A 14,115-nucleotide genomic window follows, 5' to 3' on the forward strand; every position below is an offset into this window, starting at 1 on the left:
GTATAAATTTTACTAATATTAATTAATAAATATTAATCTCATATGGTGCTTTCATCAGTAGATGTCAAAGCACTTTACAAAGGAGGGCAGTATCATTATCCCCGTGTTACAATTTTTTACAAATATCGTCTATTCGCTGGAAAGAGGAACCAGAGAGAGAAAAGTTGTCTATAAATAAATAAGGAGAATGAAATTCTCAAAACCAGTGGAGACCCTGGACTCCTCTTAAAAATCCATCTTTAACAAGGAAAAAAGTTCGAACAATTAGTGCATAATATAGACCTTGTCAAACAAATATTGACTGAAAAACAGACAGGGGATGTGAACATATACAAATCAATCATTTCAGATAATATACATATTAGGGAAGGGTATTGCTAGGGTATTGATGGAATTACCTAACAAGCATAGGGCTCAGTTGTGAGCTGATTTATGTGCTCAGGCAAGGGAACTAAGGGCTATAGGTTGTGGCAACTTCCATCCTGCACCTGTGAGTGGGGAATGAGCAGGTAGCTGAGTCAATGTACCAGGGGAAGTAATCTGCCCTAGGTGAAAGGGAGAACCAGATTGTGACTTTGGCCTGGTCTACACTGGGGGGCGGGGGGAAATCGATCTAAGATACACAACTTCAGCTACGAGAATAGCGTAGCTGAAGTTGACGTATCTTACATCGACTTAGAATCACTTACTTCGCATCCTCATGGTGCGGGATCGACAGCCGCTGCACCCCCGTCGACTCCGCTTCCGCCTCTTGCCATGGTGGAGTTCCAGAGTTGATGGCAGAGCGATCGGGGATCGATTTATCTGCGTCTACACTAGACACGATAAATTGATCCCCGATAGATCGATCACTACCCGCCAATCCGGTGAGTAGTGTAGACGTACCCTTTGAGTTGCAATCTATTTCTATATCTGCTCTTAGGGCAGTGCCTCTGTGCCCTGCCGCTTTCTCAGGGCTTGTGGCAAAGATGCAGTTTAACCTTTAATGTTCTGCAGACAATTATTTTTGTTTAAAATTAGGGAAAACTGGGGAACACTAGAGCCTTAAAATTACATCTGTCCTACATGAAGAGAAGGTCTCTGTTACAGAAACTCAGTGTTATTCAGTGGAATTCAATGGTAATTTAAGGATATACCTGGGAAATGGAAGAAAAGCAAAAGTGGTTCCAGTTTCCATGAAGGGAAAGAAGAGTGACACTGGCAGATACATTCCAGTGAAGTCCAGCTTCCAGCCCTCCTAAAATAAAGGAGCAAATATTCAGAGAGGAAAATCATCAAATACCTAGAGTAATATAGAGCCAGGAACCCTAGAAGCATGGGATCGTAAGGAACGGGAGTGAAATCCTGGCCTCATTGAAGTCAATGGGAAAACTCTCATTGACTTCAGTGGAACCAGGATTTTATCCCACATCTTGCCAGGCTTCCTGAATGCTTTTGTGGATATAATTTTAAAAATAGTAAGTGAAGGAAAAGGAGTATAAGTATAATGGGATAGATCCTCAGATGTTGTGAATTGTCATAGTTCCATTGGCAGCTATGTCAATTTACACCAGCTGAGCACTTGCCCCAGTAGATTTAGATTTATTAATTCACTTGATACATTGACTCGTGAAATATTACTCTCATAATTGTCTTGATAGGAACACTGATGGGGATGAGAACTGCCTGAATTGTAACCAAAGGGTAATGCTAAGCATTAATAGATCAGCTTGGTCCCTAGTGGCTTACTGGCGTTATGTCCAATCTCATTTAACATCTTATTTAATGATCTGGAGAAGGATTAAACAGAAAATTAAAGAAATTCAGAGAGGAAACCAAATTGGGAGGAGTTGAGCATAGTGAAGACAAAGGAAATAATATAAAGATGCTGAGAGGAAGGATGGTTTTACAGTTAGTGTACTGGACTAGGACTCATGGGATCTGCGTTAATTTTTTGACTGTACTCTGTGTAAACCTTGGGCAAGGTGTTTAATCTCTGTGCCTCACTTATCCATTTGTAAAGTGGAGATAACACTTTCTTTCTCCCAGCCGCATCTATTTAGATTTCAAACTCTTCCAGGTAGGGATTGTCTGCTTCACAAAATCATAGAAATGTAGGGCTGGAAGGGACCATGAGAAGTCATCAAGTCTAGGTCCCTGCCCTGAGGCAGGACCAAGTAAACCTAGACCATCCCTAACAGGCGTTTGACTAACCTGTTCTTAAAAACCTCCAATGATGGGGATTCTATAACCTCCCCTGGAAGCCTATTCCAGAGATTAATTACCCCTATAGTTAGATTTTCCTAATATTTAATCTAAATCCTCCCTTGCAGAAGATTAAGCACATTATTTCTTGTCCTACTTTCAGTGGACATGGAGAACAATTGTCCACAGTCTTCTTTATAACAACCCTGAATATATTTGAGAACTGATATCAGGTCCCCTTTCAGTTTTCTTTTCTGAAGACTAGACATGTCCAGTTTTTTTTAATTTTTCCTCATAGGCCAGGTTTTCTAAACCTTTTATCATTTTTGTTTTTCTCCTCTGGACTTTCTCCAATTTGTGCACATCTTTCCTAAAGTGTGGCACCCAGAACTGGACACAGAACTCCAGCTGAGGCCTCACCAGTGCCAAGTAGAGCAGGACAATTACGTCCTTTGTCTGCAATATGACACTCCTGTTAATATATCCCAGAATGATATTAGCCTTTTTCACGACCACTTCACATTCTTGACTCAACTTTGTGATCCACTCTAACCTGCAGATCCTTTTCTGCAGTACTACCACCTACCCAGTTATTCCCCATATTGTAGCGGCACATTTGATTTTTCCATCACAGGAAGTACTTTGCACTCGTCTTTATTGAATTTCATCTTCTTGACTTCAGACCAATTCTCTAATTTATCAAGGTGGTTTTGAATTCTAATCCTGCCCTCCAAAGTGCTTGCAACCTCTCTGGTGTCATCCCCACATTTTATAAGTGTTCTCGGCACTCCATCACTCAAGCAATTAACAAAAATATTGAATAGAACCAGGCCCAGGATTGACCCCTGTGGGGCCCCACGATATATGCCCTCCCAGTTTGACAGTGTGTTGATAATTACACATAGAGTAAAGTACTTCAACCAGTAGTGCACCTTCCTTATAGTAAAGTAATGTAGTAGAGTAAAGTCATAAAGTCAGCCTTTCCCTAGTTTGTTTATGAGAACGTCATGTGGGACTGTGTGAAAAGTCTCACTAAAATCAAGATATATCATGTCTACTGCTTCCCCCATCCACTAGGTCAGTAATCCTGTCAAAGAAGGAAATTAGGTTGTTTGGTATGATTTGTTCTTGACAAATCCATGCTGGCTATTCTTTATAATCCTATTATCCTCTAGGTGATTGTTTTAATAATTTGTTCCAAAATCTTTCCACGTATTGAAGTTAGGCTGACTAGTCTATAATTCCTGGAGTCCTCTTTCTTCCCCTTTTTAAAGATAGATATTATGTTTGCCCTTCTCCGGTCCTCTTGGACCTTACCCATCCTCCATGAGTTCTCGAAGATAATTGCTAACCGTTCTGAGATTGCGTCAGCTATCTGCAATGGGACCCCAATCTCCTTTGGGGCCTCTCAGCACTACTAAAAATAATAATAGATTATAAACACAGGAAGAAGAGAATAAAATAAATTTCATCTTGGAAAAAGGCACACTAATGTTATCAAGCTGTCTGGAGGGGCTCGGAAGCATGAGTTCCAATCTCAGAGCAGACTGTTAAGAAGCAGGACATATACCCCAAATTCATACTTAGATTTCACTAACCAAGTGTCAGGTACTACAATAACCTCAACATGCAGTCACAGACAGTCCTCTCGGGTACTTCAATCCGTCTGGCCACCCAGGTAAGCTTGTCTTTATGATAGTTGGTTCCTTACACCAAAAATCACCACAATATTCAGGGTACTTCAAGTCCCAAAGAACTAGTCACTTACCCCAGGTCAATTGCACCTCAGATCTCACACCATAGACAATGCTTATAGCAGATCCTATAATAAATTAATTAAAGATTTATTAACTAGGACAAAAGTGAGAATTATTTGCAAGGCTAAAGCAAGTAAACAGACACACACAAATGAGTTACAGTCTTAGGTTCCAAAAGGTGGGATTTTTATTCCCTTCCCCCAGAGTTCAAGCTGATGGGACAAGTCCTCATGAACATCTCCTCTTCATGGGTGTCAGGGGAGCAACCAGTGATGTCTTTTGTCCCCTGTTGTTTCACAATGGTTTGCTGTGAGTTTTCTGCAATGCAGCACCTGGCAGCATGAGCCAAGGAACTCAGTCTGAAGACCCCCAGAGCCCTGGATTGTGCAGAGGCAAACCTAGCAGTGATGGGCCCAGTGGAAGAAGGACTTTGAGCTGTACACAGACCTGGCCATGCAGGAGGCTCACAACAGCAGGACAGTAAAAGTGTTATTTTACCTTATTGGGAAATCAGGAAAGAGATCTGCAGCTCTCTGAAGCTCACCATTGCCTCAAGTATCACAGTAGTTCTAGAAACTCTGGGGGACCATTGCTTCCCAAAGCAGAATGAAACTGTGGAGCAACACAGGTTTTTCACTAGAGACCAATCCAAAGGGAAGGAGATAGGCCCCTGTGTTACTGCCTCATGCACACTGGCTGCTACGTGCAATTTTGGGGACTTGACAGACTCCCTGAGTTGGAACAGGATACTCTGCAGCACTTGGGATCACCACCTGTGGGAGCAGCTGATCTGGGAAGGTGATCTCACATTAAACAGATATTTAGACATGGGCATGCAGCAGAAGCCTCATGAGAGAGGGTGAGAGCCCTAGCAGTACAGCACCCCCCAGAAGTACATACAGTGCGGAGCAAAGAACAGCAGGTAGCCAGGGCTCCATACCCATAATGAGAGGCATTTAGTGTGGGTAACAGCATGCACAGGTAAGGGAGAAGTGCCCCGCACTAGCACAGCATTGCAAGGAATGTGGCAAGTTGAACCATTTTATCATCATGTGCAAGAGCAGAGGAAGGTCTCTGAAAGATTCAGTCAGACACGTACAAGAGGAGAATGACATATCAGATGGCAGTGATGGCATCATGGCTCTTTCCTTGAGTCCAAGAACATATCAGGTTCAGGTGGTTGGGACAGGAAAGCAAGAAGGGATAATATCAATCTCTGAACATGCAACAATATTAATAAAGTAAAGCCAGGGCCTCCTGCGATGTGATTGCTCAGGGATGAACTGGACTCAAACATACCTATGACAAAGCAAACACACTCTGTAATGTGCAATGAGAGCATAATGCAGCCCATGGGAAAATATGACCTCAAAGTAAATAACCTACAAAACAGATGGTACCAACTGAAGTTGTAGTGGTGAATGGTAAGCACATACCCTTCTTAGGGAATACTTATAAAGCCAGGGCTATGAACAGGGTGCAGCATCAGAGTTGTATACCTGCAGTACAAGAAGCAAAAGGGGACGTCCCCTGGACAGCAATGAAAACAATTTTAAAAGTATATGGGGATGTTTTCAAAGGCATTGGGTGCCTTGAAGGAAAGCTGTGACTGGAAATAGAGTCTATAGTGGAAAGTGTAAACTTACCACAAAGGACAATTTGTGGCACTGTGTAATCCAGTAAGCAAGCAGATTGGAAGTCTGCAGAGCAGGGATATCATAGCTCCTACAGAGGCCAGGACAGCCTGGGTAAGCATCATAGTCAAGGTAAAGAAGCCATCAGACAAATTATGCATTATGCAAAGCCACTGAACCAGGCATTGAAAAGATGCCTCTATCCACCGCCAACAATTGATGACATCTTGCCAGAATTTTCCAAAGCCAGAATCTTGACAGTGATGTGAGGAATGGGTTTTGGCACATAAGCCTGAATAGAGAGTCCAGCATGCTGAAAATCTGTGCAACACCATTTGTCACTACAGATGGCTGTTTATGCCAATGGGCATAAGCTCTGCACCAGAGGTGTTCCAGAGAAAACTCTCCCAAACGCTTAAAGGATGTAAATAATTGCAGATGATATCCTAATTTTAAGTGAAGGGAGCAACATGACAGAAGCTGAATGAGACCATGACAGAAAATTACAAGTTTTCCTCCAGTGAAGTAGGGACAAGAACATAAAAAACTCAACCCAGAAAAAATGCAACTAAATAGTGAGAGGCAACATACACTGGACATCTGCTCACAGCAGAGGGACTGAAAGCAGATCAACAAGATCAAGGCAGTCAGAGACATGCCAGCTCCAGTGGATATGAAAGGGGGTATAGGACTTCATAGAAATGATAAAATTTCTGTCCAGGCTTGGTTCATAACTGCTGCAGTCAGTGGAACCCGTATGTCAGCTCACAAGGCAGGATGTTGAGTGGGACTGAGTAGGTCCCTAGCAAACAAACATTTGACAGGCTGTAACAAATATTGATGGATGCCCCTATCCTGAAGTACTACCAGCCAGGAGAACCTTTGGGCTTGGGTGCAGCTCTTCTGCAGGAGCAGCCGGTAACTTAGGCCAGCAGAGCGCTGTGAGAGACTGGACAGGAGTAAGCCCAAGAGCTTCTGAACGTGGTATTTGAATCAGAGCTACAACTGGAGCACTGTAGCTACACCGCTGTAGTATAGCCATGCCCTGAGTTGCAGTGCTTTTGGGCATACTGCTGGGATGGTGCAGTTTACACACTACTTCCTGCACAGGGCTGTGCCTAAATACGCAATCTAAGCAAAGGTTTGGAGATTGCATTTTCACTTACTTTTTTCTATGAGGCTTTAATCCCCTGATTCCCTGTAGTAACCCTGATCAGTCCTTGTAACACAAATACGTTCCATAAAAAATTGCTATGGGTCAGCCCTTGTGTGTGTCCTAGGAGTACCCCTGATTATCGCCCTGGGATTTAACACCTTTAGATTAATGAAACGGAAAGGAGATTAGAAATCCAGTTTACCTGTCTCTATTTATGATGATTGTCTTCTACTTGCATTTCTCTCAGCTTGGACAATGAAAACCGCGGAAAATCAGTTTCACTCTCAGGCTTTCGGTGCTACTAGCAGTGGCTGACTGACAAAAGCTGCAGGGGGGAAACCAACTTTTCATTGACATTCAAACACCAGCATGGGAGGATTTCTGTTGGTCTGAGGTTTTGTAAAATCTTGGTTTTACACAATCTACATTTGGGGTCAAATCTAACTTGCTGGTGTCCTTCAATGTTTCTTGCTGCTTTGCCTCTGCCATGAACCACACTGGGAGCCAAATCCTGCTGCTGGACTTGAGCAGGCACGGGGGGCATCTGCACAGATCCAGTAGCAGAATCCGGACCCTAAATTATTGGAGCAGCTAGTGCAAACACCAGAATGATTTCCAGTAGGTACTAGTGATTTGGGACCTAACAGAACTCCTGCTGCACAGTGATATAAGGGCATAACCATGTAGATGGGTTTCATAAGAAAATGGAAAACATTTGAAAAAAGATTTAAAAAGAGAACAATGTTTTCAGAAAGCACAATACTCCAGTATAATGTCAATATTGTTCTAAGGAAAACAATCATCTCTGAGGTTATCTACACAAATAAAGCCTGGCCTTTAGGAATTCATTTAAATCATAAAGTGTATTCATGTTTATTCAGAAGCATTTGGCAATTATATACACCAAAATGATTTCATTCAGAAAAGGAAAACCACACTGGGAAACAAAATCCTACCTACTGTATACTTATGGTCTATTAAAATTCATGGACATTAGTCTGTACTAAAGGAAATTGCTTAACAATTCTTTTACCAGTTTTAGCCCAGAGATAGAAATTATGCAGAATTTCACAATCAGATTATGTGTGCAGATGTTTTCTAGAAATCACTGACACATTTCCTTAGCGCTTCCATTATAGTTCTGGACATTTGAAAAAAGAAAGGGGCGTAGAAAAATTCCATCGCCTCAAGGCACTGGAACTATTGCTTTCTCGAGTGTTAATTTAGTATAGTGCATATTATAGCATTTTAACTATTATCTGTTTAACACATTTATGACTGGGGTCCCAGTGGGGGCCAGCTGTGGTCACTCAGTTAGGGTGAACTGCAAAGAATGGGGCAGACAATCCCCCAAAAGCCAGTGGATATTCCAATACTTAGATTCACCAAGACAGCATAAAACAGCTTCTTTATTACCTTACTGGTTACTCAGAAGTCCCAACAACTCAATTCCCTTAAAGTGATCCAGCCTCAGGCCTCCACCCAGGTACCTAAATCAAATATGATGATTTCTGAAAATCTTATTTCATCATATAAAAGAAAAGGGTCTACCAATCCCAAAGGATCGGACACATTACCTCCCAGGTTATTGAATATTCCAGATCTTACCCAAATATACGCTACAGCCAATTCTTATTTCCTAAACTAAAATTTATTAAAAAACAAGAGAGAGAGAGAGAGAGTATGGTTAAAAGATCAATATACATACAGACATGAGTTCAATTCTTAAGATTCAGATTCATAGCAGAGATGGTGAGTTCAGGGGCGATCCAGTTAGAACTGAGAACTCAGTTCTTGTGACTTAGGCTTCCCCCTTGTGCCTATGCATTATGATTTGATCTTTAATTACATCTGCTGTTGGGGGTGGGAAGCAATACATCTTCTCCTAGAAGAGTGTGAGCACCTGTTTCAGAAGCCAAGCGCTCCATTTATTATGGAAAATTAGTAATGCCCATGGTAAGGAAGCAAAAATGGATGTCTTTATGCAAAAACTCAATCACATATTACTCCGACAGGACCCATGTCTTATTCAGTTCACTGGATGTACTGTGCTCTGGGAATGAATCAGGGTTGTGTATGAAAGAGACTCTTGCCTGTAGTGCCCCTGCCATATTTGTTGCACAGGGTGTGTAGTGAATGAGGCAGGGTATTGCAGGAAGAGAAAGGATGGTCTCATAATCCAATTCAACTGCCTTAACCATATCTCTGCCTCTGTCACAGAGTTCCTGTATGATGCTGGGCAAATCACTTAAACCAAAATTTTCATAGGCAACCACATTGTGTGTTCCTCATATTCTGGCTACCCAGCTTGAGACCCCTGATATGCAGAAATGCTGAATGCTCAGAGCTGCAAGTGAGGTCAATGGGAGCTCTGCTCTGAACATACAAAATGCTAAAACAGGGGGAAAAAGCTCTGTGTGTGTCACACTGAGCACCCAAAATTAGTTAACACTTTGGACAATTTTGGCTTTAATCTCTGGGCCCCACTTCCCCATATATAAAATGAATTTATCTCCACAGCACCTTACAAGGGTGTTGTGCAGAGAAATTCATTAATCTTTGGAAAGCACTAAGATACAAAGATAACAGGACTATAGGAAAGCCCATGAAGAAATTAATAATTCTGTATTCAGTGCAGGGCTTGGATGGTGTGTGGTAAAGAAAGCCTGGGGCGACACACTGCAGGATGAGGATAAAAAGAAACATTGAATACCTGCTTGTACAGTGAGCATCATCCATCCTGTGCACTGAATGAGTTATGGGCCTGTGGAAAAAGATAGTATGTGATCTTGAGGATATAATTAAAGACTGTATCACAATGTATATGCCTAAGAGGGCATTTCCTAATTTTCAAGTGCGTGAGTTTGCAATCTCACCATTCTTAAACATAGTTATTTTGGATTACAATAGCACCCAGAAGCCCCAATTGAGACTAGCGACCCATTGTGCCAGACACTGTAGAAGCACATATGGAGCCCTGCACCCATGAGTTAATAATCTAAATAGACAAGACCAACAACGGCTGGGAGGGAACACAGTGGTGAAGTGGCTTCTCTACAATAGGACACTGGAAGAGCTGAGACTACGACCCGGTATTGTGATTCCCAGTCTCGGGCCCTCTAGGGCTTCACTTCTTACTAATAGTACTGGTCAGGGGTGCTGGAACAACATGTATAGTGGGGGTGCTCAGAGCTATTGAACCAAATTGTGAACCCTGGATAAGATGGAAACCACTTCAAGCCAAGGGGTGCTGCAGCACCCCTAGTTCCAGCACCTGTGGTACTGGTGAGATTCTCAGCAGCTCACTCAATATATAGAAAGAAGAAAGCTGAATTAAAAGACCAGGTTTCTACTTTTGTATCCCAGGCACGAACAAATCAAATGTCCTAAGAGTTCATTACCCTGAAAGTGTTTACATAAACCTGCATTTAAGCTTCATTTTGCTTTAAATTTTTTACTATTTTCTTTTGTGCTCTGTTAAAAACAGTATTGGTAATTCAGGTTTGTGCTTTAAACTAGGTAACAAAGGTTGAATTGCTATAACAAATTCACTCTAAAAAGCGTGGGTAAAAATTCTGTTGCTGACTCTTGCTAAAACAGAGTGCTGTTGGGGGTGGGAAGCAGTACATCTTCTCCTAAAAGAGTGTGAGCTCCTGTTTCAGCAGCCAACCGCTCCATTTATTATGGAAAATTAGTAATGCCCATGTTAAGGAAGCAAAAATGGATGTCTTTATGCCTTATAAGTAAGTAAGTAAGTAAGAATTAATCACCTAGTATGCAATCTTACTCTTGTTTTCCTTTTACCTATTCATCTTGGCATATTTTCTGTAGCAGTTGGACATGGTGGCATAATAGAGGTCAAACTCTTTAAGTACAAACAAAGTCTCTTTCCAAATTACTTTCCCATTTACATGTTTAAAAAAACACCATAACCTGTTCTTTACAGATAATGGATTGGGCCAGATACTAAGATATTTTAGGGCCAGCACAAAGCTATCCTAAGGCAACTGTAGCTGACACCATAGCAGCTTTAAAACCATCCCAACTCCTGAATACTAGTGCAGGAGATGGAGCCAAGAATTGGAACCAAGAATTAAGGGTCATCACGAGGGCTCCCATATGCCCTGGGAATGACTGGCTGCCAAAATGGCCCCTGAGATCCATTGGCAACAAGTGTAGATCAGAGCAGCTGATTAGCCAAGCTCCAGAGACCAGACCGGCACTTTTGCAAACCGCACCTGATGATTGTGGGACCCTAGAATTATTTAAAGTGACGTCGACCTGTCATTCCTCTTTCATTCAGACCGGTCTCTTTTTCTTCATTCTGGTTGGGAAACTTCCTGAACCAGCTGACCACACTGGCCTAAGAGAGGTCATACTCTGAGTACCTAAAAGTCAAATAACAAGGAGTCCGGTGGCACCTTGTTTTTTTTGTGGATACAGACTAACACGGCTACCCCCTGATAAAAGTCAAATATGTTTCTGAAGACCTTCCTATTTTATTGCTGAAGAAGTTTGGAAAAAACCAAGCTTTTTAGACAATAGATTGTCAGGTAATAAATGTAAAATATTGGCCTAGTATAAGGTATAAGGAAGTTCTTCTCCACTTCGTGATGGTCATCTCAGTTGCTGGTCTAATATTTTCCACTTAGGGACCTTGTTCACTTGGGGTTTATACCTTTCCACATTACACATTCATTAGCTTTCCTTCAGTCAACATGATTTAACATTACATATATTCAATTATACATTTACCCAAACTTTCATCATTTGTTTTATCATTTTCCATTCTATGTTGTGGTAAATCATTAACATTACATCAACACAACGCCACATTAAACTAACGAAACCTAATATTATTTTCTACCATTCGGCAATTATCTTCATATTTTAATATTATGATTCAGTATACATGGCTCATCCTAAGTTATTCATTAACATAACCTTGATTTTTTTATTTGAGTAGGAAAGTTCTGGGGAACAACATGACCTTAAAGGTCAGCATATTCTTAGTTTTTCCAGAATGGGTTTTCAGGGGACTTTTTGCTCAAAGTTTAGCATCACACTTGCAAATCCTTAAAAAAATGTGTCAGTAATGTTGGCTGTTGCATTTTGAGGTGCTTTATTCAGCTTAGGACCCAGGTATTTAATTGTTCCCCAACACCTACTATATGTGATTGTCTTCCTCTAGTGCCTTGATCCCAGCAACTACACTGCTGACTACTATGTTAGAACAAAAGGTGTTTTCCTTCAGCTTAAGTGACAGAGAACTGTGTCTTTGGTGCTGCAACTCTGGCATTTGAATCCCACCAATGGTCCATGTGACCAAGGTTCACTACATAAGCAATTATTTTTTTTTTGCACAGAATAAGTGGGTTAGATTTGCTATTACATATGAAAAAAGGAGGGTAGGGTAGCAGTTTTTTAGCACAGAGGGGTATTAACTGCTATTATTTGTATTATGGTAATACCTAAAGGACCCAGTAAAGATCAGAGGCCATTATGTTTGGCACTGTACTGACACATAGTAAGAAAGAGTCCCTGCCTTGAAGAGCTTGCAATCTAAGGCCTGGTCTACACGGGGGGGTTGGTGCGGAATCGATCTAAGATACGCCATTTCAGCAAGGAGAATAGCGTAGCTGAAGTTGACGTATCTGAGATCGACTTAGAATTACTTACTTCACGTCCTCGTGGCGCTGGATCGACGGCTGCCGCTCCCCCGTCGACTTTGCTTCCGCCTCCCGCTGAGCTGGAGTTCAGCAGTCGACAGGAGAGCGATCGGGGATTGATTTATCGCATCTACACTACACACGATAAATCGATCCCCGATAAATCGATTGCTACCCGCCAATCCGGCGGGTAGTGTAGATGTGCCCAAGTAGACAAAACAGATATAGAGTGGGAGGGGAAACAGAGGCAGAGAAAGGCAAAGTGACTTGCCTAAGTCACATAGGAAGCCAGTGATAGAGTCAGTAACGGGACCCAGGTCTTCTGAGTCCCAGTCTAGTGTCCCACCCACTGAGTACATGCAGGCTAGCGATGGTCTGCATTCCCATTTCAGCATGTCTATCTATGATAAGGAGGGAAATTTCCCCTGTTCCATACAGCACAAAGAAGTAAAGATTTTATTTTCCTTTATTCCCTCATTTTCTTTTTTTTAATTTCAGAGAGGGCAACCTGGATGGAGAGTGAACCCACACTTTGCAACTCTCCCCCCACCATATCTATTCTTTCATTCCATGTTCTCTGTCTCTCTTCTTACTTGCTTCTTGCTGCAGCCCCGCACTAGGAATTGTGTTTGGTTTAGGAAAACAATCCAAAATGGAAGACAGTCCATTTATAGACAAGCTGCTCCCTTAGGAAGAGTTATGCTAATTAGGGGATATCTACGGCCTGTTAGCTAGCTAAAAAGACTAGATAAACCAAGCAAATTCTGTCCTTGTTGACAGTTATGCAGGGTATATCTGGACAACATAGGAGCTGGAGAGACCTAGGATGAGCAAAGCCATTTATCAGTGCATACTTACAGTCTGTCTTACTGTCCTAGTTGCTATTTTTACTCACTCTTCCTTTCTCTCTGTAAACACCTTCAGTATTACAAAATAACACAAGTGCTGTGTGTAACACTCAGAATCTGCTATGCAGGGCTGCTGGTTACCATCTTCCACTCCCCATTGAACAAAGCAATGTCACTCTAGTATGTAGTTAATTGCTTTTGATGATGCCACGGTTCAAGTTACTGTGTCTGATTTTCTTCTTTGTCGCAGCAGCCTAAATCTCTACTTAATGAATACTGATGAGTTAGCCACTGGAAAGCACCTTTGGTCAAAAAGCTTGCATTAGTCTGAATTCATAGTATGTCTAGACATAATGAATCTGCCAGTTTTTAGCTTGAAGATGGAAGACAGTGTGTTCTAATGTAATGTTGACTTTGTTCAGATGGGTGCAGAGGGAGGGGTAACATTATTATACAGAGGTGTCTAGTTTCTTCTCAGTATACATATATAACTTCTGTTACTGAGATCAAAATTTCCAGGCATGCATCAGCAGATCCAATTAACAGTGTTTTTATATATCTGGAACATTCTTCCTTCATTTTTATGGTAATCAGAATAAAACTCTCCCTCCCAGATGAAAAATCAGAAGGTCATATAAAAATGACAGTTTTCTTAATCAAGTTACCTTTTGTATTGCATTTCAGCTTTCCCTAACAGCAGTTTAAACACAATTAATTTTAGAAAAATGATACTGTTTATGCAGCTTATTAAGACAAGCAGGATTAAATGCTGCTGTCATTTACAATGATGTAAATCCAGAATACTTCGCTGGCCCCACACCAGTATAATTGAGAACAGATGTTTAAAATTCTTACCAAAAGTCCATT

At 41.5% G+C, this 14,115-nt stretch overlaps 1 long non-coding RNA gene across 1 annotated transcript; it reads right to left on the reverse strand.

Moving 5' to 3' along the window:
* Nucleotides 1–1,147: 1,147 nt before the first annotated feature.
* On the reverse strand, nucleotides 1,148–7,058 carry LOC123373820. The gene is made up of 3 exons (XR_006580872.1): nucleotides 6,934–7,058; nucleotides 3,953–4,006; nucleotides 1,148–1,237 (listed from the first exon to the last, which is right to left on the reverse strand). It is a non-coding gene; the product is annotated as an uncharacterized LOC123373820 (long non-coding RNA).
* Nucleotides 7,059–14,115: the final 7,057 nt, after the last annotated feature.

The sequence above is a fragment of the Mauremys mutica genome, chromosome 1, assembly GCF_020497125.1.
Source record: "Mauremys mutica isolate MM-2020 ecotype Southern chromosome 1, ASM2049712v1, whole genome shotgun sequence".
Classification (NCBI taxonomy): domain Eukaryota; kingdom Metazoa; phylum Chordata; order Testudines; family Geoemydidae; genus Mauremys; species Mauremys mutica.